The 27,460-nt window shown below is 40.0% G+C and overlaps 1 pseudogene across 1 annotated transcript in view; it reads right to left on the reverse strand.

Moving 5' to 3' along the window:
* The window catches only part of LOC308223238 (von Willebrand factor D and EGF domain-containing protein-like), a 193,152-nt pseudogene that overhangs the window by 21,911 nt on the left and 143,781 nt on the right, over positions 1 to 27,460 (reverse strand). Inside the window, exons 21-25 of the transcript in view lie at positions 19,390 to 20,309; positions 9,900 to 9,995; positions 9,040 to 9,135; positions 6,563 to 6,658; positions 4,896 to 4,991 (exon numbers count right to left, since the gene is read on the reverse strand). The product of the transcript in view is annotated as a von Willebrand factor D and EGF domain-containing protein-like (transcript). The remainder of the gene's footprint in view (positions 1 to 4,895; positions 4,992 to 6,562; positions 6,659 to 9,039; positions 9,136 to 9,899; positions 9,996 to 19,389; positions 20,310 to 27,460) is intronic.

The following is a 27,460-nucleotide window of genomic DNA, read 5'->3' on the forward strand; positions in this document are numbered from 1 at the left end:
GTGTGATGTTATCATGAGCCTGAAAACTCTCACCCCTGTGGTAATCAGGGCTGTGCATGGCAGAGAATTTCCCCCTTGCTCTAACTCCGTGTTAGAGCATGTTAAAGCTGAAATCCCTTCATTATGAGTAGGTATCAGAGATGTGTGAAAAAACTGTCCTGCTGTGTATAAACAAAGAGAAAATAGAAGATTGTCAATCCCAAGCATTCATTGCACCTTAAGAAAGGTAATATTTTTGTTCAGATCACTGTTTCTGAAAGGACTACTTCTCAGTTTTTATGGTTTATGGGAAATTTCCCAGACCCACAAATGTTTTCCTAAGCTAAGGATGAAGAATGTGAGTGCTCTGCATGTAATACATGGCTGGGAACCTTCCTCAGACTTGTCTTTCTTAATCTTAAGTTTACTCACTTTATCTAGATAGGTTTTATTAGGCAGGTAATAAATCCACCTGAAATTTCTAAGGTTAGAGACTCAGAATAAGTACATAGTAAAGCTGATTTGCTGTCAAGAGGTTTTAGAAACTGTACTAGAAGTGTTAAAGGACTTAAGGACACTGCAAATTCATATTCAGAGAGCAAAGAATAATTAAAATAATTATAAAACCCCTCACAAGGAATTGTTTTTCTAGAATTGTCGCATTCTGAGTAATGGCCAGGAATTTTGGCTAAGCTAGCTGTACATTTCACAGTGTGGGGTAACCTGGCAGCAACAGGTTAGACACCACCAAGCTATGATTTGGGCCACAGGTTTACCTCTGGCATTTCCTCTGAAAATGTGGCACATTGTCCTGGTGATTTACAAATGGGAGCTGTTACAATATTAAACTTACAGTAAATTTTGTATCTATTAACAGTTCTGCTGTTGTCATGAATTTCTTTTCCTTACTTTTCAGGGCACAGCTTGATTTCATGGGGTCTTCAAAGGGAAATGGAAAAGATGCTCAAATCCAGAGAAAACCCGCTGTAAAGTAGAAATGTACTGGTTATTTTTCTGATTCTTTCTTACCATACCCCTTGCAGGAAGGTTAGCAGAAGCACTACACAGATCATCTCCCAGCTGGGTTTCTGACCACTCAGGCACACAGTTCATGGGGCTAGTCTCACCTCAAGCAGCCGCAAGATTATCAAAATTAATGTGATAAATGTATAAGGACATATATATATACTGCTGTTGACATTGCAAATGAGAAAGAATGAGCTACATGATATATTAGCTCTTTCTGGAATGTCAAATGGTACTGTGGTACTTTTATACCTTTAATTTAAGAAAAAGGGGTTGGGTAGTGGAACTTCATGCTAGGAATTTATTTTCCACTTTTTCATTTGTCTGTGTGTAAATGAGTTAGGAGCGTGTGTCTGTGTACATACTTCTAGCCTTTAAGTGCTTGCCACGTACATCAGCTGATACACCAATTAGGTCAATGCCTGATCAAAAATGATGTAAAATCATGCCTTAAAAAAAGTTATGAAATGCCTTTGGCATTTTAACTCTGGCAGGTACTGGACTGGGAGCAGCCTCCAGCTGATGACAGAAATAGTTTTCTCCATTTTGTTCGTGGGGGAAAGTTTGTGAAGGTCAGCCGAGACTTACATCTGCCATCTGCCCTACAGTCTTTTGCTCCACAGAAGTGGAGACTTCCGCATCCACTGGCAGGGGAGAGAGCAGGTATTTCATATAGCTACAATGCTAAGACATACAGCTCTAATAGCAACTGCTTGTTATTAAAAGCTTGTGAATAATGTACTTCTTTCTACGGATCATAAAATACTTCCTATGTGCTGATGATTTTAAGCAAGAAAACAGAAACTTTATGCAACATTTTTTACCTAGTAACAGTCAGTGACCAGTAAGAGTAGGCAAATAGTAGTAGTTGCTTTTACTTTCTCATGTTTCTCTTCATTCATCACAAACACAGGTCCTTTAAGTTTTTATAATGCTAGGCTAAATAAAACAGACTGTATAGTGGTTATTGAAGTAGAATGTAGGCTGAGACTATACAGAACAAAAATATTTTCATCATATCAGAAAGCTTTTTTGCAAAGATTATACCAAGATGGGCCACAAAATCTCATAAATATTTTGAAAATGGAAAGAAAGATGCTGTGTATTGGGAGCAGTTAAAGAATTTAGCTGAGTACTTTGCTAGGCTGCAATCATGATCACCTCTTCTTCCTTTGATCTGTCTGGAGATGTGATAGTATGTTTAAAGCTGGAAACAGCACTTTTCTAATGTTCTCTAACCTCAAAAACAAGATGCCAAACATAAGGTTTTTTTTCTTCTTTCTTCTCTCCAGCTTGTTCCTGCCAGAACAGACTATTCAATTGTGTACTTTGCAGGCAGGCAGAGCTGTGCGTCGTGATTCTCCCTGTTGAAGGCGGGGAGAGCTGTAGTATAGGGATTGAGAGGGCTTTTGTTGCTGGAAGGGATTTTTTACTAGCTTTTTTTTCTCTGTGTGAGAGACATAAAGTGTCCTGGAAACATACAGATTCTTTCTGCCAAGGATAGTTGTTTTCACAGCTTCCCTTTTGCCAATTTCAGACTGGTTAAGAAATAATAATAAAAAAAAGAAGTTTTCACATACATATCCTAAACTCCCTGGGTAACAGATACTGTTGAGCAATAGAGTCTGTAAAAGTGCCAAAATAACCTATTTCCCCATAAGGATAGAAGAATTGAATATGAATACTGATCCTAAGGTGAAGAAGGAGTTTTCAGTGACAAGAACAAAGGCAAGGCTGAAGCATTACTAACTAACTGTCTTAATTAATCTAGAAGTATGATGTTCTAATATTTTTAAGGATTTCAGTTAGCGGCTCTGCCTTTGGCTTTATTTTTTCCTCAAGAAAATCTTTAATGCTGTTGTGGTTTAAGCCCAGCCGGTAGCTCAGAACCACGCAGCGGCTCACTCACTCCCCCCTTCTTCCTCCCCTGGCTCCCGGAGGGATGGGGAGGAGAATTGAAAGAATGTAACTCCCACGGGCTGAGACAAGAACAGTCCAGTAACTAAGGTATAACACAAATCACTGCTGCTACCACCAATAATAATAATGATAAAGGAAATAACAAGGGAAGAGAATACAACCGCTCACCACCCGCCAACTGATACCCAGCCTGACCTGAGCAGTGATCTGACCCTTCCAGGTAACTGCCCCCAGTTTATATAGTGGGCATGACGTGCTGTGGTATGGAATACCTCTTTGGCTATTTTGGGTCAGGTGTCCTGCCTCTGCTTCCTCCCAGCTTCCCCTCCTCCCTGGCAGAGCTGGCGACTCAGAAAGTCCTTGGTCGGAGTAATCATTACTTAACAACAGCTAAAACCATCAGTGTTATCAGCGCTGTTCCCAGGCTGAAAGTCAAAAACACAGCACTGCACCAGCTACTAAGAAAGAGAAAAATGACTGCTACTGCTGAACCCAGGACAAATGCAAATAATTAATTCATCTCCAAACACAAGTGTTACCCATTCTGAATGCATGAGATTAGTGAGGGTTCTAGCAAAATGTTCTGCTCCCAACATTGACTTGACTTAATGCTATTCTGGATGCCTGGAAAAAGGGAAATATAACTCCCATTTTCAAGAAGGGGAAAATGGATGGCCCAGGGAATTACAGACCAGTCAGTCTCACCTCTGTGCCTGGCAAACTCTTGAAGCAGATTCTCCTGGAAGGCATGCTAAGGCACATGAAAAACAAGGAGATGGTTGGTGACAGCCAGCATGGCTTCACTAAGGGGAAATCCTGCCTGACCAATTTGGTGGCCTTCTGTGATGGGGCTACGGAACTGATGGACAGGGGCAGAGCAGTTGACGTCATCTACCTGGACTTGAGCAAAGCGTTCAACACTGTCCCGCATGACATCCTTGTCTCTAAATTGGAGAGACATCAATTTGATGGGTGGACCACTCGGTGGATAAAGAACTGGCTGGCTGGCCGCATGCAAAGAGTTGTGGTCAATGGCTCAATGTGCAGCTGGAGACCAGTAACGAATGGTGTCCGTCAGGGATCAGTGTTGGGACCGGTCTTGTTCAACATCTTTATCAGTGACATGGACAGTGGGATTGAGTGCACCCGCAGCAAGTTTGCCGATGACACCAAGTTGTGTGGTTCGGTTGAACCGTATCCTGGGCTGCATCAAGAGGAGTGTGACCAGCAGGTCGAAGGAGGTGATCCTGCTCCTCTACTCTGCTCTCGTGAGACCTCACTTGGAGTTTTGTGTGCAGTTCTGGTGTCCTCAACATAACAAGGACATGGAACTGTTGGAACAAGTCCATAGGAGGGCCACGAGGATGATCAGGGGACTGGAGCACCTCCCATATGGAGACAGGCTGAGAAAGTTGGGGCTGTTCAGCCTGGAGAAGAGAAGGCTGCGTGGAGACCTCCTAGCAGCCTTCCAGTATCTGAAGGGGGCCTACAAGGATGCTGGGGGTGGACTATTCATCAGGGGCTGTAGGGACAGGACAAGGGGTAATGGGTTCAAACTTAAAGAGGGGAAGTTTAGATTGGATACAAGTAAGAAATTCTTTGCTGAGAGGGTGGTGAGGCACTGGAATGGGTTGCCCAGGGAGGTTGTGAATGCTCCATCCTTGGCGCTGTTCAAGGCCAGGTTGGATGAGGCCTTGGGTGACATGGTTTAGTGTGGGGTGTCCCTGCCCATGGCAGGGGGGTTGGAACTAGATGATCTCAAGGTCCTTTCCAACCCTAACGATTCTATGATTCTATTCTAATTAACGAGTTGGTTTTAGACATAGTGTAGTGCTCTTTGTGCTCTAATAGAACTATAGGAGGTCATGACATAAATGCAGACTAAATATTCTGTTGAACATGTATGAAAAGGAGAAAAACTGTTTATGAGTCAGAGAACATTGGAAAGCAAAGGGAAGTTTGCAACTTACTTTTCTGACATCTTCTTCCAGTGTAGCCCTGGGTACAGGAGCATACATTGGTTAGTACACAGTGACCACCATTCTTACAAGAAGGAATGCAAACAGCTAGGGAAAGGAAAGCAAAAGTTTTGTGCACCAAAATCACACAGGGGATCAACATTGCCTACATACAGGCTCCCTATATAGGTGTCTGTGTTGGGAGACCAGTCTGCAGAGGCTTTTTCCTTCTGTTGGGTAGAGAAGGTGTCTCTCCAAAGGGTGATTCAGGCAGATGCCTAGCTGTAGATCATGATTCTCTCTTTTTTGTGGAAAGAATGTGGGACATGACTGCTAGCAGCCAAGGAAGGATCTCTTGGATGCCTGCAGTTAAGTGGTCATAATATTCTGAGAATCTCTTAGGTTTTTACTCTTTAGTTAATGGCCTTCATCAAGGGCTTCTGCCCTTGAAATATGGGTTGGTGTTTGATACGTGCTAGCTTGGCTTTGGTGTTATTTCTTTCCCCTTTCTAATGAAGCAAAAGGAAGGATGCTTTTTAATTCAGCATCCAGCTATCTCCCTGTATCACTTCCATATCCTACAGATGTGAATTTTTATTTTCAAGTTTAAGTTCTATCTAAATCATGACACTTAATGATAAAAATTCCAAATCACCTAGATGTTGAAAATCACCTTCCATGTTAAACCTCAAGAGAAAGATCATCAAATTACAGAGTCTGTATCATTTTCACTCTCCTTCACCTCCCACATCACAAAAACAAAGAGCTTCCAGCAGGCTCCATTTGCAATTAGATTTCTGTGTGTGAGTCATTCACTTGCAAAAATATGCATTGGGATTGCATTCATCTAGGAACTCCAGGGAAACAAAAGAGCGAGAGAAAGGGAAAAGAACTTTTAATATTGAAATAGTTCAGGTTTTGTAATAACAGTGTATTTATACTTCCAGATTCAGGAGGGGCTATTAGAGCTATGCTCAAAAAAATTGAAAACCAGTGGTATAATCACAGGGATCTTCCAGCTATTTGAGCCCTAAACATAAATTTGCCTCTCTTGTCTATTCTGCCTGAGCAAATGGGTAGTTAAAGTATTCATTATTTTGACTTCTGCAGCACAAAGTGAGCAAGAAGCCCAAGATTTTGCTAGCTTCAGCTTAAAGCTCTCCCCTTTAGAAGAGAGATTCAAAATCAGGTCCTTGCTCTATGTCAGGCAGAGCAATATTTGATCAAATCATTGAGCAGGGATCTGAAGTTCTACACAAGTCTCTCATCCAGTACAGTCGAGGGGGGTCATGAAGATGATACATTTGAAGATAAATTATCATCTGACTCTGAACACAGTATAGTACACACTATAGAGTATGCAAAATGAATAAAGTAGAGCCATGCTTTAACATTTAATTGAACAGTTGTTAATTAGTGATATCACTGACTTCAGACAGTTATAGAATAATTATTTAGTTATCATTAATGACACCATAAATAAGTGCTTACTCCTTCAAAATACCATTAAGAACAACAATGTGGATTTGTGACAGACTATAACATCAAAGGAACACAAAGGGAGTTACGACAAGAAAAGTCTCTGGATATACTTCATGTGGGGGCAGGTAATGATATAGGCTGCTGTTTACATTTTAAGTCTGGATCCTTTATCAAGATGATAAATAGAACTTTCTTACTTCTCTGGCACTGTGGCCCATAGAAACTGTAAGGACACGTACACATATTTGGCCGTGCACAGATTCCTTCATTCAAGCATACAGGACTGCACACAGCTGTATGTGAATACAAGATAATTTTGTGAATCTCTTAGAATTTTGAATTTTTAAAGTAGGCACACTTTTGCTTCTGCACATGACATTAGAATAAACGTTTGTAATAATATTGTGATAAATTTCACACAACCTTGCTGGTCAGTTGTGCTGCGGCATTTATTCATTGTCAGCACAGTGGGAGCATTTCAATGGTGTTTTGGCATAGCTTTGGGGATGAAAAAATAACATAACTTAATAGTTTATTTCTGATGTCTTACTTTGATTTGCACACTTCATTTGCTTCCACTCTAGTATCCTCACCAAACCATTTTGCAAGGTAGTAAAATGTAGTCAAATTGCATAAAGCCTGGATAAGGTGAAGATGAGCTATTAACCATTTGGTGCTTTGTCTGAATTCAGCAGAGCATTGTGGCATTCTGTGAAGCTGAATAGGTATGCCCTGCAAAGACTCTGTTTGTTCTGCCTCATTGAAATGCCAGTTCCCCAGCATATTGGCTCATGCATCACCAACAAAGCCACTGGCTCAGCTTTCTTTGACTCTTTATTTATCTGTTATCGCTGGAGAAGATATAACAGGCATTAGGAATTAAAAGCTGTCTTGAATATTTCTATGCAGCAAGTACCTGCCTGTTGAAATGAAGAAGTATTAGAATTGCAAATTAGTTTAGTTGGGAAGTCAATGTGTGAAGAATAAAGAATCTGATAAAGTTTTCGTTTTAAAGCAGAGTGACACTTTAAAAGTCTTTTCCCCTCTATTTCCTTTGTCTTTCAGTATCTGACAGAATAGCCCATTAAATAAATTAAATATGTTTAAGATTGAATAAATTAAGGGTCACTAAAATGTTTCATATGAACTAAAGCAGAAACAAAATGTCAGTTCTGAAAGAAAAAAGTGAAGTTGTAGTCTAGATGAGAGGCTTTTCTGACTAAGCAGCAATCACGTGCGAAGTCAAAATGGACTTCATGTGTTGCTAATGGTGAATTTGGATTAGTTGCCTCATTGTCCTAGCTAGTTCACAGATATCCATACACTGCCACTGTTCATATTTCCATTGGTAAGGTCCCCTAAGTTCCTTTTTTTGTTATTTTTTTTGTTACTATATATGTTCATCCAGAGACTCCTATCTTAACATTGAGGCAGAAAACCTCAACAATATCCACAAAATATTCTGTGTTGTGCACACAAAACAGTGTCGGAGAGGTCAGCCTGATAGTCTTTCACCTAAGGTACTGGCAGGCAAACAAATACTGCTGCTATTATTCTGGGTTGGAAATTACTGCTTTACTGCTTCTGCTGCTGTTGCTTGTCCTGTTCTTGGAATAATCCTGTTTACAACCACCCCAAAGTAAATTTGTGAAACTCAAGAAAAGTAATGTAATCTCCATCAGGAAAAAGAGAAGATGGTGGGAACCAGAATAGCTAGTGACAATCCCAATCATTTATCATGGATCTTAGGTTAATTTATGTGTCTTCAATAGGTCTGTCATTTCAACACTTACAGGAAGAGAAATCTCTGGGAGATGAAGGTTAAAATGACATCTTTTACCTTCCAGGAAAGGTAATGTAGGCTGAAGATGTCTTAGTCATTTAATATTCACTATGGCAGAGGCAGAGTGCCTCTGTAGCCTTGAGGTTTGGCACTGATTAAGGTATTCCTCATTCTTGCTCCTTTTAGTATTTCACTATTTTGCTTGCCTTGTCCCAGGTGAGTGCTGTAGTTACTGTGTCTTTGGAAGAAAAATATGTACTCCAATGTTTAGCACTTAGACCTTGTGAGGAAGGTTTGAGCAGTATCTATTCAAAATAGGGTTCAAAACTTTGAGTCTTGACTAGAAATAGGTGCCTAGATCCAACCCTTATCTTGACATTTTGTACTGACGCGTAAAGGTGGCTTTTCTCTGAGCGCACACACTTCTGTGGATGCCTTTTATAGGCACTGTACAAGTATGAGACACAGGCAGGAGGAGCAGTGTGAATTTTTGTGGCAGCAGAATGTTTGAGATTGGGGGTGGATGGTTACTTGTCTTTTCAAACTGGCTTTTGTTCTGCCTTGTACAGTCACAAGCCATCTTCTAGAATGGCAAAAATAAATCCAAGAATTGGAACACAACAATCACTGTAGTCAGTCTCAGTTTCCAACAGTACATTTCTAGGTTCACTTTTCTTCCTTCGATTATGCAGTTAGAACTGCATATGTAGTTGCTAACTTAGCAGCAAAAGTCATGTTTGCTTGCTTATATTCTTGTCCTATTTTAAACTGGTCTCCGGTTCTTATGTCTTAATTCTTTAAACAATTCCCAATCTGACCACTGAATTGTGGGATTCATGTGGATTTCAGGGGACAAAGTACATGAGAGACCAGTCATTTCTAATGACTTGCCTGTTTCACAAGAAGGGCTGCTCCATCCATTTCTGCATTTGCAGTCATCTGGTGACACACAGATCCCACCGTTGTGACAGTGTCTGTTACACACCACTGGAAAATACACAAAGGATGAAAATCTGTTATCAGTCACACCAATGCAGATCCTGAAGTTGTTCTACTACAGCAAATACCCAATAGTATTTGTCCAAACTGAGGGGTGAATCTGTCGTTTTCCTTGGTTTTCTTTCTTTAATAGAAATCTTGCATCTAAAATTCTTTATTTTTTAAGTATTCCAGCTTCTCTGATTCAGAGATAAAATTATATTCCTGTCAAGGGCAACCCGATATTTAAATAAGCAGCAAGGATTGCAATAATGAAACTGTATATGTTTCAATATTCAGATACTATAGAAGGATCTGAAGGCTGTTTTTTTTCCCCAGATCTTCTATATATTGAGCCTCTCTTGTAACTTGTATTGCACAATAATGTGACTCCCAATAGGTATGGTTGTTTTTTTGTGTTCTCAAAATTAGTATTACTGCATTCACTCACACAACCTTGAATTTCATAAATGTCACTTTAAATAACATAGACATTTTTGCTTGTTTGTTTGTTTTTCCAGGAGCATTTTTCCTGTAGGAAATGTTGATATAGATGTGCATATTTTTACATAATCCAACTATGCTGCTGGTAAATATATGCTCTGAAATAGTTTAGGTAGTGTATTACTTCAATATATATTGTACTTTTCTTGCTGTATGCAATCATCATTTTAAGGGAAATATAGAAAAACAAAAAGGCTTTCTTTGTCTTCTAATTTTCTGCCAATTCAAACACGTAATGAGGAGAAAAGCCTGAATGAGTTTATACATACTTGTTTCACATCGAGGACCAACAAATCCATAAGCGCAAGAACAAGTATTTTGGGATACACAAGTTCCTTGATTCTCACACGGTGGATCACACTGCACTACAAGAATAAAACAAGAGAAAGAAGATACAGTTCAAAAATTCCATTCTGTGTGGTTATGAGCACAGCACTTGTTATTACTTTTCCCATCCCATTTTATTAATCCAACAAGTAATGTGGCTACTGAGGAAAACACTGCAGGATAAAAGTAAGCAATATATTAGTAATGCAGCACTAATGAGCAGCTATATAATGTCTGCAAGGGAATGACTTTAACATAATCATATTTCACTTCTGAGCATACACATTTTTAAGTATGTATTTTTGAAGGCTAATGGATCAAGTACAAACGTAGTCAATAGTAAAACCTTGATCAACTGTTTCTGCAAATTTGCCATGTGGATGCCCAGTAAAGCTTAACAGGTGTTAGAATTCACTAAAGCAGAGATGAAGTGTTTATTCTGTATAGAAAAGAATTGTATGGGAATTTGTCAGCAAAATGACAAACTTTTAAGTAATGATTTTAATGTTTTATAAGTAGTGTGAGGCCTGCAGACAAAGCAGCAAGTTAGATAATGGTTTCTTGACATACTGCAATGTGCAACATCATTCTGTAGAAGAAAGAGGATGAGTAGGTGTACTGCATAAAGTTGGAAAGTACTGCAAATGCTGAAACAGGCTATTTGCTGAAGACACTGGTTTGTTTTTTAAATGCCGATCATTATGAGCCTAATGGCTTTATTGTGCAGGGAGCCTGGAAGGTTTAGCCACTTAAACCTAACATCTAAGGTAGCTACTTGACATCTGATGCCATGAACGCTTCTTTTTGTAGCCCTTTAATAAGAAGTAGTTTTGTATGCCAAATGGAGGAGAAGAGAAGACGACTGGAGGTAGAATATGGCCACTGACACTTGAAGAAGTGCTGTGTGCAGAAGCAGAGTAGGGCTGGCTCTCATGCCTTTGTAAACAAAGCCACCTCACATAATAGAATGAAAAATGTCTTTCCTTGCTCTTGGGAAGTGAATACAGTGAAAAATCTTGTACTTTGGCACACTTCGCTGGCAGAGTTTTGTCTTCTATAATGGATATGAAGCTAAGCAAGGTTATTCCAAGGAAAATACAAATGAAGCTAAGGATGTCTGAAACAAAGCATCTTTCAAGTATTGTTACTGTGGAAAAAAACCCAAAAACTAGTGTACCACATTTTGTTCTTAAAACTAGAAAATGGACTGTGTAATTGGAAGGCTACATGAAGGACAAATACTTGTAGCATCACATAATTTAAATGAACCTTATGTGTTGAAGGCCTCCTTGTTATTATCACTAAGCCTTCAGATAAAGCCATTGAATATGAACTTTGCCATCCAAAAAAGTAATGTAAGTCACCACACATTATCCAATTGCAGTTAAAAAGACAAGCTCCAAGAAGGTAATTAAAAATAAATCATTTTGATGCAAATAACGTTAAAGAAAAATATTTAGTATTAGATCTGCTCTTCAGATACTTCAGTATTTACATTTCCTATTACCATACGGTTTTAGCTGTGGTATTTTCAATGTTGCATTAAAATACCTTTAGGATTTGTCATGCTTGAGAGCAGAAAACTCACTAGATATAGTTTAGATTCATAATATGCATGCTGAGAATGTCATTAAGCTAAATTTAGTTTTGATTTGATGGGCAAGGAGGTTTAGACATTTACAGCTCAGCACAGGTTTAGCTGAAATTTGAAGTGTACATCTGTGAGAAAAAAAGAATTAAAAAGAATGACATTGTCTGTACAACTAAGTAGGTTTGATTTAGATCCATTTAAGCAGTTAGGGTTAAACTTCCCTGAAGTTTTTCTAATTCAGCCACTGGTAGCAGCTGTTGGAGCAGGTCAGGGGCTTAGGTAGCTTGGGGTCTTGTGCTATTAGGGCAAAGAGTAAGTAGCAGTCTGTAATGAAATGGAAAGTGGAAGAAAGGGAAAGAAATTGATGCTGTTTTCAATACATTTGTTATTTCTTTAAAATTGCAGTACTACATTTATAAGCCATCAGTCACATTCAGCGGTTTGTCATAAATCTCACTGAAGTCAGTGACTGGTTGAGGGCTTTGAAAGGAGGATGACAACCTGTCTGCTCACATACGTCCATCTGAAACATCTCCATTCTGCTGGGCTTGCATAAGCCCAAGGCTTGTTTATAAAGAGATTTCTTTGCAATTAAAACTTAATGGTAGGTAGACTTGGTTAATATTCTCTGCATGGAGACAGGGAAACACAAAACTTGTGGAAAATGTAACGCTCTTTTTAAAGTATGTGAAATGTGATTGCCTTTCCTGTAGGATGATGGTTGCATAAAGCCTCCAGGTGCCTAAGTGCTATGACAAGCCCAGTGACATTCAAACATAGTATGCTTTATTTCAGCATGTTTTGCATGTAGCACTTAAAGCGAATATGTTCATTTGAATAGAATACTTTCCATCTGGCCTTTACACATTTTGAGATGCATCTGAACTGTCAGAAAAGAACATGGTATTTTGGATATTAAAACATTTAGCTCCTATGGTGACATTTAATAGTAAAGTGTTTAAAACTATTCTATTACTGGTGAATAGCAAAAGATGAAAACTGAACACTGGCTGCAATGTGAGAGCAAGAGCAGTGTTCACCTAAAATATATTTCCGTCCATGATAGAAATATACTGTTTGCATCAAATTCCTTTCCAAAACTTCTATCTTTCATCTTCTGGAATAAATTTTTTTTTTTCCATAAACATTTGCTAAATTGTACAAAGGTATTGCAGTGTTTTTATACTAAGCGGTTTTGGATGGTATAAAATAACAGTAAAGAGGAAAACATTGCTGCAAATGGTCAATCTTGCTGTCAAATATATGTATGTTTATGTTTATAATCTAAATCTGGAGGTGAAAATGGAGAAGTCCATTATTGTTTTCTTTGAAAGGGCTTTTTGGGAAATATCTCAAAATTTCTTTTTTCCATTAAAATGAGATCATGCACATTTTGTAAGTTTCTCTACAGTTTGTAAGTTTTTCTATGATAACTTTGGGAGTACTCAGCAATAGAAGACGCTATGTTATTTCTTCCATTTTTGATAGCCTAATCAGCAAATGTCTTCCACAACAGAGTTATTGCTTAGCATTTCCAACAGTTGAGTAAACTCCCTGTGCTGTCTGACACATGAGGTCCTGGGTGTACACTACTAAAGCAAGGCTAAGAGGCGTGACAGCATAACCTCTGAAAACCAGTCAGGTCAGGACAGACTTCACCGGAAGTAGCATAGCCTACCTTGTTTCATGCAATCATTGTACATTATTTGTTTTATTTCAAAGATGTATCAATCTAATTTCCTAAATGTATAGAAGTTTGAACATGTACAGTGTAAGGAAGGGGAAAAACGGAAAAGAAAGTTACCACATTATCGGTTTATGTAAGATACACAGACAAAGGGAATAAAGCATAGGGTTAAAGCATGTATTAGTGCAATCAAAGTAACTCATATGCATATTTAAATAGTCCATTAATTTGGAGCCCACTTATGAAATAAATATCCAAAGGCTCAGAGAATCACAGAACAGCTTGGGTTGGAAAGGACCTTAAAGATCATCCAGTTCCACCTGCCTGCCACAAGTAGGGACACCTTCCACTAGACCAGGTTGCTCAAAGCCCCGTCCAACCTGGCCTTGAACACTGCCAGGGATGCGGCACCCACAGTTTTTCTGGGCAGCCTGTGCCAGTGCCTTCACCACCCTCACAGTAAAGAACTTCTTCCTAATATCTAATCTAAATCTACTCTCTCTCAGCTTAAAGCCACTACCCCTTGTCCTGTCACTACATGTCCTTGTAAAAAGTCCTTCTTCAGCTTTCTTATCACTCCCTTTAGGTATTGGAAAGCTGCTTTAGGTCCTCCCCAGAGCCTTCTCTTATCCAGGATGAACAATCACAGCTCTCTCAGACTGTCTTCACAGGAGAGGTACTCCAGCCTTCTGACCATCTTTGTGGGCTTCTCTGGACTTGCTCCAACAGGTTCACATCCTTCTTATGTTGGGGGCCCTAGAACTGGACACAGTACTCCAAGTGGGGTCCGACGATAGCAGAGTAGAGGGGGAGAATCCCCTCTCTCAACCTGCTGGTCACGCTCCTTTTGATGCAGTCCAGGATACGGTTGGCTTCTGGGCTGCAAGTGCATGTTGCTGGCTCATATTGAGCTTCTTGTCAACCAGCACCCCCACACCATTCTCCTCAAGGCTGCTCTCAATCCGTTCTCTGACCAGCCTGTATCTGTGCTTGGGATTGCCTTGACCCACATGCAGCAACCTTGCACTTGGCCTTATTGAACTTCATGTGGTTCACACAGGCCCACCCACCCCTCCAGCCTGCCAAGGCCCCTTTGGATGGCATCTCTTCCCTACAGCAGGTCAACTGCCCCACATAGCTTGGTGTCATCAGCAGACTTGCTGAGGGTGCACTCAATCCCACTGTCCATGTTGCAGACAAAGGTGTTGAGCAGGATCAGTCCCAATACCCCCTGAGGACCACCACTTGTCACTAGTCTCTACTTGGACATCGAGCCATTGATTGCAACTCTTTGAGCATGACTGTCCAGGCAATTCCTTATCCACCAAGTTATCCATCCATGAAATCCATGCTTATCCAGTTTAGAGACAATGATGTCTTGCAGGACAATGTCGAATGCTTTGCCCATGTCCAGGTAGATGACATCAGTTATTCTCCCTTGTCTACCGATGCTGTAACCCCATTGTAGAAAGCCACCAGATTTGTCAGTAATGATTTTCCCTTAGTGAAGCCACACTGACTGTCACCAACCACCTCCTTATTTTCCAGGTACTTTAGCATAGTTTCTGGGAGGATCTGCTCCATGATCTTGCTGGGCACCAAGGTGAGATTGGCTGACCTGTGGTTAGTCTCTGGGGCCCCTCATAGCTAATAGGAAATTAACAAGATTAACTTCACTGAATGAATTTGGAATAGAAATGCAGACAACAGTTCTGATTAGGTTGTGCTAATGTTTTGTGAAATGTCACCTGAGTGCTCATTGCAGTCAAAAAGGCAAATAAAGTGTTAGGAATTGTTAAGAAATGAGCAGAGCACAAAATGCCAGACTTTATTATGGTCTGTATCCGCACTGAGCTGCATCTTAAATACCATATTCAGGTCTGATCCCCCAGCTCAGGAAAGATACAGTAAAAGTGGAGAAGGTGAAAAAGGTGACAGGGATAAACAAAGGTACAGTAGAGCTTTTGTGTGAAGAACAAGTAAATGTGTTAGGTCTTTGGGAAAGACATGACTTGGAGGGATAGAATAGAAAACTACAGAATCAGACATGGCCTGGAAAGGCTGAACAAGGTGCTTGATTTTTGAAGCACATGATCCTTGACTTGCTGAGGGACTGTTCTGAATAATATCCCTGTATCTTTCCCATATACTTACAGACATCTGCTGTTGATAGCTATTGGAGACAGGGGAAGGAATTTTGGTCTGACATAGTAGTGCTTTTGGGCAGTAAAATGTCAGAAAAAATGACTGTCATCTACCTGAATTTTTTTGCCTTGCTTCATCCAGGTGATAATCCTGAGGTCATAATACTTTCCCACCTGCTCCATCTTTCTTGTTATTTTGAAAATTATTAGGTTTGAACAGGGTTTTGTAATGTCAAGGCAATGTTGTGTTTTTAACTCGAGCAGAAAGCGTAACTACTACTGTTCTAGACGTCCTGTTTCCTTAGGAAATACTGTGCAAAGCCTATAAAATATCCCAGAGTTTTACTGACTTCACATTTTTAAGAAAATATTTCTAAAGTAGCATGACTTTATATTCCATAGGAATCCTGAGGAACTTTTATGACTACTAAAAATTAAAAAAATACTAGTCCTCAACTGTCACCTAATCCAAAATAATTTTAAATAATTGTCTTTATTCTACAGAACTTAGTCTTTAACTTTTTAATTGTACAGTTTGAGTAACCAGACACTCCCTATCAACGTGGGGATAGAGATAGGAACAATAATGACCAGATATTTGGCTTAAATTTTTATCTTTCTTTAGTCTTCAGGTCAAGGTCTTTTAGAAACAAGCACAACAATGATGTCCAGAGGAGATGTTTTTTTAAACTTCAACCCTGGTATCAAATGGAACGGATGTGTTCCACCTTAGGGCACTCCAAGGAGCTCAAGAAGTAGAACAGCTGCTCTCAGACAGGTACATATGCACAGACCCTGGTGAAAAACTGAGCCTAGGGAAAAGACAGCATTTGTTTCCTTGTCCAGTAGATACTGCATCTTGGAAAGTGAAGGCCTGTCTGTGTCCCTGTTGTAGAGTGTGTAACAGAGGCAGGACAATGAGTCCAAGGTGACTAACAGTGCTAACGAATATTTCAGAGCGTTAGCCTCAAATGTTAATAAGCACTTGTAGACAAAATAGCAGAAGCATTCTGAAAACAATCCTGTTTGAACTAGTTATGCGTTATTGAAGTAGTAGACTTTTATTTGCTTGGCATACTGAGTGGGAACATTTAAAGCTCTTTGAGTGTTCTGACACTTCTGCAGTGTGTTTTGACAGATGATTGGTAGGTGCTGTCCTGTAAAACTGCTAGAAGTGTACTATAGCAATGCATTGGCTATATATGGTATATATACTGAAAATTGCGCTCAGAGTGGAAATCAGGTATTTAGTAACTTCCCTCATTACTAGAGGAACTCTTGGTTAACTACTCTATAAATGCCAGCCAGCATCTTCTGCAAGAGAACATGCAAGAGAACCTAGTGGACTAAAGCAGGCCTTATCTCCCCTTCGTATTTTTTTATTGTTGTGTAGGTGATGCCAGATATCTCCAAAATGCTGCTCTGAAATTAAGTTTTTCAAGGCCTTGCCTGCTTAGCAGAGTAGTATTAACATTAGGCCACTAATAAATGGTGATACTGCCTTTGTGCATGAAGGTGAAAGGCCCCTACAAGCTGGGAATCTGGCCAGGTGCAGGAAAGGGCATGGGAGTGACCAGCAGAGCCTTGAGGAGCTAGTTCTTACCTCATCTGCACTAAATAATTAAGAATCTGTAATGTTTTTTACACCAAAGCAAGATGGGCAAAATCAAGGTCCTGCTTTTTACAGATGACAAAGTTGTCAGCAGTGAAGGGAGTGATCTAAATGAAAATTGCTAAGAGCATCTGAACATATCTCAATTTAGATGCCTGAATATAAGGCAAACACACTGACATCTAGCTATGCTCTTCCAAAAGAAGGTAGGAGGTTAGACCTGGTGGTCCCCAGCAGTCTCTTCCAGCCTGCACTCCTGTGAGTCTGATTCCCAAAGCAGGAAGACAGAGTAGAGGCAGAGGACTTCCAACTAAAACCTAACAGGGAGACTGAGGTGCTTGCCCAAAGGGGTGATAATATTACAGATATAAAATGTGGTAGGATTTACTTTCGAAGAGAAATTCATTTTCAAGATGTTGCTTATTTTTTCCCTACCAGTCCTCCAAGCCTGATTTTAAATCTGCACGTCTGGGGAAAAAAAAAGTTAGATTCTGTCACAACATAATATCACTTGGTAAAGTATTTATTATCTTAAGAGTATTTTCAGACACTCTTGTTAAACAAAAGTCACATCTCCTCAAGCTCCACAGGTATTAAAACTTACTACTTTTTAATCCTGGTGAATTCTGATATCAAATAGGATGGTGACAACTATCAATTGTGTCTGAGTCTGTCAAAACTTTTGCTCACTTGCCACGGGTATTGCATTGAAGCCTGAACGTTTTGCAGATGTTGGTCTCATCTGAGCTTTGATCACTTGTTCAGTTTTGCTGCTCCTGTTCTTAGAGGGTACTACCATTTTCAAGGAAGTTAGTACAGCCGTGGCAGCATTGTAAGGTGCTGATAGCTGAGGTTATGGCAGGCCTTAATCTAAGGAATTATCCTTATCTTTCAACTTTGGCTCTCATGATGGCTGAGCTACATCTGACATGGGAAGAGACATCAATGACTGGAGGTACAATGGGTGCTCTTCATACTGCTGGCCATGCTAGGGTACTGCTTGCAGGTGCACAGAAGGGCTTGGAATAAAGGAGCAGGAAGCAGACAGGTTTATTCCTGACTCAGGTGACACGGTCAGTGATGAGAGACAAATAAACGACGTTTTTGCATCATGTCATCAAGCCCCAAGAAAGAGAATGATGTTGGTAATGATGTATTTCATCCTAAGGACTCTCCAGGGAGATTTTCAGTAATACCAGTAAGTGAAGAAAATATCTCATCTTGTAAGACAGTAAAAGGCAGAGGTAGGTTTATGTTTTAAGGACTATACTGATAGTATATACTAAATATACACAAAGCAGCCGTATGCCCATATTTGTAAATATTTGTATGTCTGTGGGCCCGGTCTTTGAGGGTAGGCCATTCTGTGATCAGATTTGCTTTGGGCTTCCTAGTACTAGGAGCTACTTGGTACTCTTCCAGCCCTGGGTATAACACAGAGGTCAGAGACAGGGTCTTTTGGTGCCAAGTAACCTTCAGTCCTTTAGAAGGGGCATTTTAGAAATGTGGAAACAGGCAAAAAATTGTAGCATCCAAGATTAGTAACTTTTTCTTACGTATTTTCTGATATATCTCCAGCCTCAGAGGGCTGCAGTATTGCTGGGAGCTTTACACCCCCATGAAGCCTTGCTTACAGCAAGGAATCTCTGCAAGGTCCTCCACAGTGCATCACAGCTGAGATCCCCCTCTACACCTGCCTTCTCTGTACACAGAGCTCAAGGAACCATATGTGAAAGAGAATGAAATAGATTATAGAAATAATTTTGCTTTCTGTAGTGAAAGGCCAATTAAGAGATCAGTTTATCAGAGGGATTTCAACAAAAGGTGCAATTAATAATAGCTAAGTCAGGGAATTCATTGTTTCAACAATGTGCATAATGCTACTGTTTTACAGAGGTATTCTGAGCTGTCTAATAAATAACTCAATATATTGTGAAAACTCTTCTGGTGCTATACATTTCAGATGACAAGTTCAGTTTTGTATTAAAAATATTAGATATTTAAAAGTCATTTTTAAGGTAGTAGAACAATTAGTTTTTTTCTAGAATGTGTTGTATAGAGAAATTGAGTAAATTTTACTCTTTCCACAGCATTTTTTTATATTTTTAAATGTAATGACTTCAGTAGAATGAATGTGGCCTTAAGCAAGGGTAAGCAAGATCACAATCTGTCCCTGGTTTCAATAGATTAGATATTATCAAATAAATGTAATTTTTCTAAGCAGAAAGAGCTTTTTCAAAGTTATAGAATGTTTGTCTATCATTTTGAAATATGATTGGCTTTGAAAGCCAGAATGTTCCCAGCTAGAAAAATCTCCAAATTTATAATCAAAATACATTTTTACTTTGGAGACTTACTAGATTTGAAGTTATAAAAGAAAGAGGATTCTCCCCCTTACCTTCACATGTAATTCCATCACCGCTGTATCCAGTGGGACAAGGCCCGCATTTCAATACTCCATCTTCAGCTGGCTCGCACTGCACACCAGTGAAGCATAGTGTATTAGCACAAACAACTTTCTGATGCATCCCACCAGTGGGTTTTGGCAGTTTCACATGACCCATCGCTGTGTTGTACACCTTTCTGGCTACCGTGGTCTGTGTTGGAAGCCCTGCTTGGGGAGCAGACCCTGCTGGGATGCTAGCAGTCCAGGGAGCTGTATCAAGGGAAGAATCTATTTAAATGGAAAGGGAAGGTGAAGTGTGTTGCCAAAGGAGGTGCTCTCTGCTGCTGCATTGGTAAGTCTTGGGATGGTTTAGTCTTCAAGACTGTGACTCCATGAGGCCATTTCCTGGGAGAATACCTGTACATGGAACGAGGTTGCTGAACAGCATGTGGCCTTGCAAAGAATGAACTTGCATTTGTGTTGTGATGAGAAGGAACAGTCTGTGTTGTACCTGGTTTGTATTGTTTAAAATGAAGAGGCGTATGGGTTGTCACACTGACAGCTGTTTCACTGGGGTCTGCCCCCTCGTGTGGAAAGAAAGTGTGTGTATTATTTCTTTTTTTCAAGAAAAGATTGTTTCTCAGGTGCTTTGGACTCCATACCAGTTTTTTCTGCTAACAGTGTGTGAGCTTGGGAAGTCTTCCTTTTCACTGTAAGAGAGGGAATGTTAATGACTGTGGGCTTTCTTTGTAGAAAGTATGGGCTTTCTTGTCTTAGAATTTGGGTTTGAGAAAGAAGGGCATGTACGCATCTTGATGTCTTTAAAACGTCTTCCTGGTGAGAGCCTTTAGCATCTTCAATATTTCTTCCAGCAAAATCCACATGGCTTTGTGAAGATCTTGAAACCAAGGCAGAAGGAAGATAAATATTAGCTAAATGTGTTGGTCTAGAATTTAAAGGAACCATAGTGAACCTTTAGCTTATGAGCAAAAAACATCAATTCCAGAAGTAAAAGAGTTAATCTGTCATATATGCTAAGGGCACATTTATGCTGGCTGGCATAGGAATGACATGGTGTTATCTCCTAAAGGTAACACCAGCACTGGATTCACAGGGAACTGCAGTACTGAATTTACAAGGTGCCAGTTCATGAACTACATGAAATATGTTTATGCTGGCTTAACGTTGAGACTAAGGTAGTAAGTCTCAATGGAGGTTCTGCATGTTACTCTGAGGTGCAGCACTGGTCTTATATTGCAGGGGTTAAATTGCAGCCAGGCAAAAACACTTGCCGTCCTGGTTTACTAATTTTGGCTTACATTAGTGCATGAGATTTTGGCACTATGCACCCTGCAGTCTTGACTGCCTAAGCTAATATTTTTTTCTTATTAACTGTCTATATTGCAATAGCTTGCTGGGAAATGTTCAGCTGGACAGTACATCATGGAGAGACTTTGCATTCAAGCTTTGCAGTCTAGGAGTAAGATGAGACATTGCAGTTTGGGACAGATAGATACCAGAGCTTGAGACTTAAACAATGTTAAGGTGGTCCTTGGAAGGATTGTGTCCTAAAGAGGCTCTAATCCTATCACACCAGTGTATAACTGTGTAATGCTTTTGTAGCCCTTACGGCAAAGGAAAGTTTTAGGAAAGCATTTAAAAGAGACAAATGAAAAAACTTTGTTAATGCTGTGTACTGCTCCCTCTAGATGTGAGGGACAGCATGTAGGAGAGTGCTGGTTTGTACCTGTCACCCACTTGTTACAAAGCCAGTTGCCTTTTCAGTTGTGTAAAGAGGGGTGATAGATGGGGAGAGGGTAGTCTGTGAAGGGCCTTGAAAGTGGAGACGAGTAGTTTGAATCAATAGTTTCAGGAAGATTAATGGCCATCTGCTGACTCTAATGAATGGGAGAAGCTATTTTTAACCAGTTCTGGCACACTCACTCCATAGGAAATGGAATATATTGGATCCTGAACAAAAAACCTCACTTGGTTCTAGGGTTAACCCCATGTGTAATGTACCTTTTTTTAAAAAAAATATAAATATTAATCACTTTCTTAAAACTCTTACAGATGCAGAAATTATCCACAGTTAGCAAGGAAAGAGATGAAAATGCTTGGCGACGGTCAAAATGAAAGTTGACTAGATCAAAGCAAATCTTGGTATCCAAAGTTGTTTTTATTTGGCTGATAAACAGTGTCATTCTCGTGGTGGCTGGTGAGTGTTTTTTGCCCTGAAGCATTATGTTTTGGAGTTTTACAATGATACTTGATCAAGCAATGGACATCAGTAGGTAAATACATGGATTTTACTGTCCAAAGTAAGGCTGATGAATGATGGGATACACAGAATGAAAGAAAAGATGATGAAGCAGGGAGGACATAAGCAAAAAGAGCATGAGAGGATAACAGCAGTCAAATAATTTTTAAAAATTAATGAAAGATGAAAGAAATATCCCTGTAGAAAATTATCAGTAATAGATGATCCTTACTGCCTTTAGAAAATTTGATCCAGAGACCAGAAGTCAACAGGAATGATGGTGAAGGGCTGAATGACCTCTCTGACAAATTTCCAAAGTAAGATCTGGTTATAACTTTAAACTCCTTCCACTGTGTCCTAATTAAATGGGTTTTCCTCCTAACTAAATTTTACTAACTAGTTGGCGGATCAGACTGACTATTTGCAAAAGGGAAATATGATATTTCTTCATGAGATGATACAGGTGATATACCCATCTTGCAAATAAGTTTCAGCCTTCCCCATAAGGGGGAGCATAGTGTTGAGGTGTATATATGATAATGCAATTTTTACCATCTTAAATAATACAACCAATGAAGAGTAATGATACATTTTGGTTGCTCATTATGATATATATTGCTCAAGGTCCCTCATTCACTCTGCAGAAGCCACCAAACTTCATAAGATCTTAGCATCATTAAAATGTGGTAACTAGAATGTTCTCTCAGCTTTAATTATTTCAAGTTTTTACTTACAGTGATACTGTGCAATTCAGTTAGGATTAGAATAAGATAGATTTTTTCTGGAATACCTGAAAATTTCTGTCTGCAGTCTTCCAGATGTCTAAATAAGCTAAACCAAAGAATCATACCAAAAGACTGCAGACTCAGTTGTCTGTAGTCAGTAGCTTTCTTAAATCCTGTATTACTTCAATTTATTTTCCTTGCAGTCAATCGATATCTTCAAATGCATAACCTATTATCAGTGCAGAACTGTGATTGCATAAATCTGGCTTTCTCTGTGATGCCTCTATATGATTACATACTGGACTGGATGAAAATAACAAATAAATGACAAGGCAAAATGCTCAAGGTTATATGACAGTACAAGAATACATTTTCACTACCTGTCAGTATTTCTGCCTATACTAATGGGGAAATGTGCAGCACTGGAACAATTTGGTTTATTTTTCCAAGAGGTAGATAAGAGATTGAGAACCTGCTGCTTTACTCCAGCTGTGTAGGGCAGTAGCTCTGTTTGTATTGATGGAGTTACACCACTGTAAGAACAGAATAATGCGGGGATGGATTAGGCCTCAAGAAGATAGATTTCTCTGTTGTCCTCTGTCTGGGAAAGATTAGAACAAGGGTGACAGAGGGCAAATTTCCATTACAAATGTTTAACATCCCTCATCCAGCTCAACACCAGGACACTTTCCATCTGTGTGTTGCAGGAGTTCCCCCCATGAGAACACCACAGCCTTCGCTTTGCCTGATGTTTCAAGTGTTTTGTGACTCTTGCACTAAGCCCATAAATAAGAATCATGATCCAGAGACTGGTTATGATGCTTGCTAATGCCACCATGGTATTCTTAAGGCACAGCAAGTTCTGATTTCTTCTCTCACTTGAATTGCATTTTATAGTGAGCTTGTAGATGTCTGTAGTTGAAGAGGATCATGTTCATTCTGGAGATAATAAAATGACTGTATAAGCTAGTGAAAACAGCAGTTCACAAACAGAGAAGGCACTCAACAGTCTCTTAAACCCAGGGTGAGATATCAGCACTCTGAAACACAGAAAAGGAATCTGGTATATTTTCTGTTTTCTGAGTTTCTGGTTTGTTTGCTTGTTAGTTTGGTTTTTGTTTTTGCTTGTGTGTGTGTTTTGTGTTTGTGGTTTGGGTGTGTGTGTGTGTTTTTTTGGCATTTGCAAACCTTCAGAAAAAGGACACATCCAGGCTTGAATTAAGAGAAGTCACATCCCCTTCTGAGCCCAACCATTTCTGTTCCCAGAGAAGCAGCACACATTTCATACTCTGCCTGGGACAAGGTGGATCAGTTTGGTTACCATATTCGTTCACCCAAGTCTTTGCTGGTCTTAGACTTAGTGCATCTCCACACTTTCCTTCCCAAGCCTTGGAGGCAGCCCCATCCTGACCTACAACTAGCAGCTGATATCTCAAACGCTTGCTTAAGATTCTTGTGTACGTAAGCATTTATTACCTTTTCATCGCCATGCTTCTCTTTGCAGCTATTAGAGTTATAAATTTATATTTTGTTTTTTAAATGCAAGTGTAACTTTTTTAGGTAATGACATGAGGGAGACACTATAAGCATCACCATGTACTCTCAAGTACTCTTCTTACCTTTAATCTAAGAAAATGCCCCAAACCAGTCTACTCTTCAGGTGGAGACTGGCTCTTTCTCCTTATCAAGGTCATCTGGCTGTGGCCTTTTCTGCCTGTCAGTTCATCTTTAATTCCTATCAGGTTACAACTATTTCAAAATTCTGTGAATAGTTTAAGAATTCATTATCAACACAATTCAATAAATTTACAATTTGTGTAGTTTTAGACCTATTAACATTTAGTGGTACATACTGTCTAGCACATTTCTCATTCAGAAGAATGCCAACAGAGAAATGTTCTTTTGACATACTACACAATGTGGGTCATCATTTCAAATTTGAACATCTACCAGCACATAAATCTTATTTAAAATGTCAAGAGAGAATAGAAAAATTACACTGGTCTAAGAAGTGTTGTTACCAGAGTATCAAGGTTCATCCCATTTCTCTCTACTTTTCCGCATTAATGCTTTTTTTTTCTGTATTTACTTGGTGAGAAAAGGGAGATGGAGCAGCTGTCAATAGGAAGCTCTAGGGAAATTCTCATTTTCTATCAATTCTTAATCTGCCATTTTATTTTATTAAGTTCTGACATAACTTTCTTCTCTAGTCTGAGTATGGTTAATTCCTAAATTATCTGTTTAGCCATCCAGGCATACCCTAATGTCTTCCCTCTCCGAGATATTCAGAAATACAGCTTTGATTCAGAGCAGCCCTGCAGAGAAGGACTTGGGGGTGTTGGTCGATGAAAAAATGAACACGAGGTGGCTTCAATGTGTGCTCGCAGCCCAGAAAAACAACTGTATCCTGGGCTGCATCAAAAGGAGTGTGACCAGCAGGTCGAAGGAGGTGATCCTGCCCCTCTACTCTGTTCTTGTAAGACCTCACTTGGAGTATTGTGTGCAGTTCTGGTGTCCTCAACATAACAAGGACATGGGGCTGTTGGAACAAGTCCAGAGGAGGGCCATGAGGATGATCAGGGGACTGGAGCACCTCCCGCATGGAGACAGGCTGAGAAAGTCGGGGCTGTTCAGCCTGGAGAAGAGAAGGCTGCGTGGAGACCTCCTAGCAGCCTTCCAGTATCTGAAGGGGGCCTACAAGGATGCTGGGGATGGACTATTCATCAGGGACTGTAGTGACAGGACAAGGGGTAATGGGTTCAAACTTAAAGAGGGGAAGTTTAGATTGGATATAAGGAAGAAATTCTTTGCTGAGAGGATGGTGAGGCACTGGAATGGTGTCCTGGGTTCAGCAGCAGCAGTTAGTTTTTCTCCTTCTTAGTAGCTGGTGCAGTGCTGTGGTTTTGACTTTCAGCCTGGGAATAATACTGATAAAGCCGATGTTTTCAGTTACTGGTCAGAATGTTTACCCTGACCAAGGACTTTGTGAGTCTCATGCTCTGCCAGGGAGGAGGAGAAGCCGGGAGGAAGCAGGGACAGGACACCTGACCCAAACTAGCCAAAGAAGTATTCCATACCACAGCATGTCATGCCGGGGGATGTAACTGGGAGCTACCCAGAAGGGCACATACTCTTTTCTGTCGGGCTCTTTTCTGGCGGGCAGTATCATATTCTCTTCCCTTGTTATTTCCTTTATCATTATTATTATTGGTGGTAGCAGCAGTGATTTGTGTTATACCTGAGTTACTAAACTGTTCTTATCTCAACCCGTGGGAGTTACATTCTTTCGATTCTCCTCCCCATCCCTCTGGGGGGGGTTTGGGGGGGGAAGTAGACTGTGTGGTTCTAATTTACGGCCTGGGCTTAAACCACAACAAATGGGTTGCCCAGGGAGGTTGTGAATGCTCCATCCTTGGCGCTGTTCAAGGCCAGGTTGGATGAGGCCTTGGGTGGCATGGTTTGGTGTGAGGTGTCCCTGCCCATGGGAGGGGGGTTAGAACTAGATGATCTCAAGGTCCTTTCCAACCCTAACTATTCTATGGTTCTATGATTCTCCCTTCCTCCAGCATCCAGAAATTCCCCACATTCAGGTGCCGGTTAGACTTCCTAGTCGCTGCTGTCTCTCTTACAATCACAAGCAGTAATGCCAAGAATGAAGTCCTCAGCTCCTTTAAGTGAGGTACTTTTATTTCCCAAATTTTACAAAGGGTGTAGACCCAGGATTATTTTTGTAGAAACAAAAACATTTTAAAGACTCACTGAAATTTAGATGTTACCATAAATTTAGATGAGAGCATGAGTTCAGAGCTCATGATCCTTTACTAATTTCTTTATGTTGAAAATTGAAAAGTCAAAGGTATTGTAAAAGACTTTAGTGTGAGGTGTCCCTGCCCATGGCAGGGGGGTTGGAACTTGATGATCTTAAGGTCCTTTCCAACCCTAACTATTCTATGATTCTGTGATTCTATGATTCAGGAACATACAACACAGTGGAAGTAGGCACAGGCAAAAGATAATTCCCACTTTGAAAAATGTGGAAAGAGAAGATAGGAGTAATAACTTTTACATGGGAGGTGCCCAGATCTGGAATTCACAAATCTGAGAAGGATGTAGAGCTGTGTGAGAGGCATTAACTATGCACAGGTAGACAGAAAGAGCCAGACAGGCTGTTTAGCTTGAGCTGGGCTAACAGAGAGAGACAGCTTGTGGACCTAGTGTGCCTTACTTCCAAACAGGTCAGCACATGAGAGAAGCAGTCACACCACATTGTATCCATCTGTACAGGCATGTTCAGTCTTAGTAAAATCTGTGCTCTCAAACCACAGCTTCTGTGATGAGTAAATTTACTCTTTGCTTTAACAGCGAAATTAAAAAGTGAACATCTAGTTTGGCGTCCCCGAACTCTGTTTCAGCCTGATACAAAATGAGATTGTGTTGCTGATGTTGTTAGTTGGTGAGCAGTTTTCTTCCCCTTCACCTACTGAAATCATGAGCAATAGAGAATATTATATGGAGTCTGAATCACACATCCACTTCTGATTATAACCATTCCTTTGCTGCAGACTCTTTTATTTGCCAAATGTGGCTGCAGCTGCACATAGACAATTCTGTAACACCATTCATAATTTTCAACTCAAATTTGTTTGTGTGTATGAAATTCAAAATCATTCTGCTCTAGCACAATGCTTTTAGTGGAGGAGGAAACCTGGGATCTTCAGCCAGCTCACCCACTAAACTTTGTTTACAAATTTCCCTGTATTCAGAGTAAATGACTCCCACAAATGGAATAGGGCCTAGACTCTGCCATAAAGGAGGACCTTTTCCAGTTCTGGGATGTTGAAATACTATATGAATATACAATAAAATATTACCTCAAAAAGAGACTGTGTTTGCTTATGTTGCATTAGTCTTTCGTATTTGTTTCTGTCACTGTTCCTTTGCCTCTAGGTTTTCAGAACAGTATAATTGACATCTCAATTCATTAACTGATGCATTTAAAGAAAAAGTGGGTTCTGAGATGCTCAGTCGGGAAGCAAAGAGTTCATGAACATAGAAATTATATTACCAACTACGTGTCAGAGACCATTTTCAGTCTTAT

This window comes from Psittacula echo (genome assembly GCF_963264785.1).
Source record: "Psittacula echo genome assembly, chromosome: 6".
Taxonomy (NCBI): domain Eukaryota; kingdom Metazoa; phylum Chordata; class Aves; order Psittaciformes; family Psittacidae; genus Psittacula; species Psittacula echo.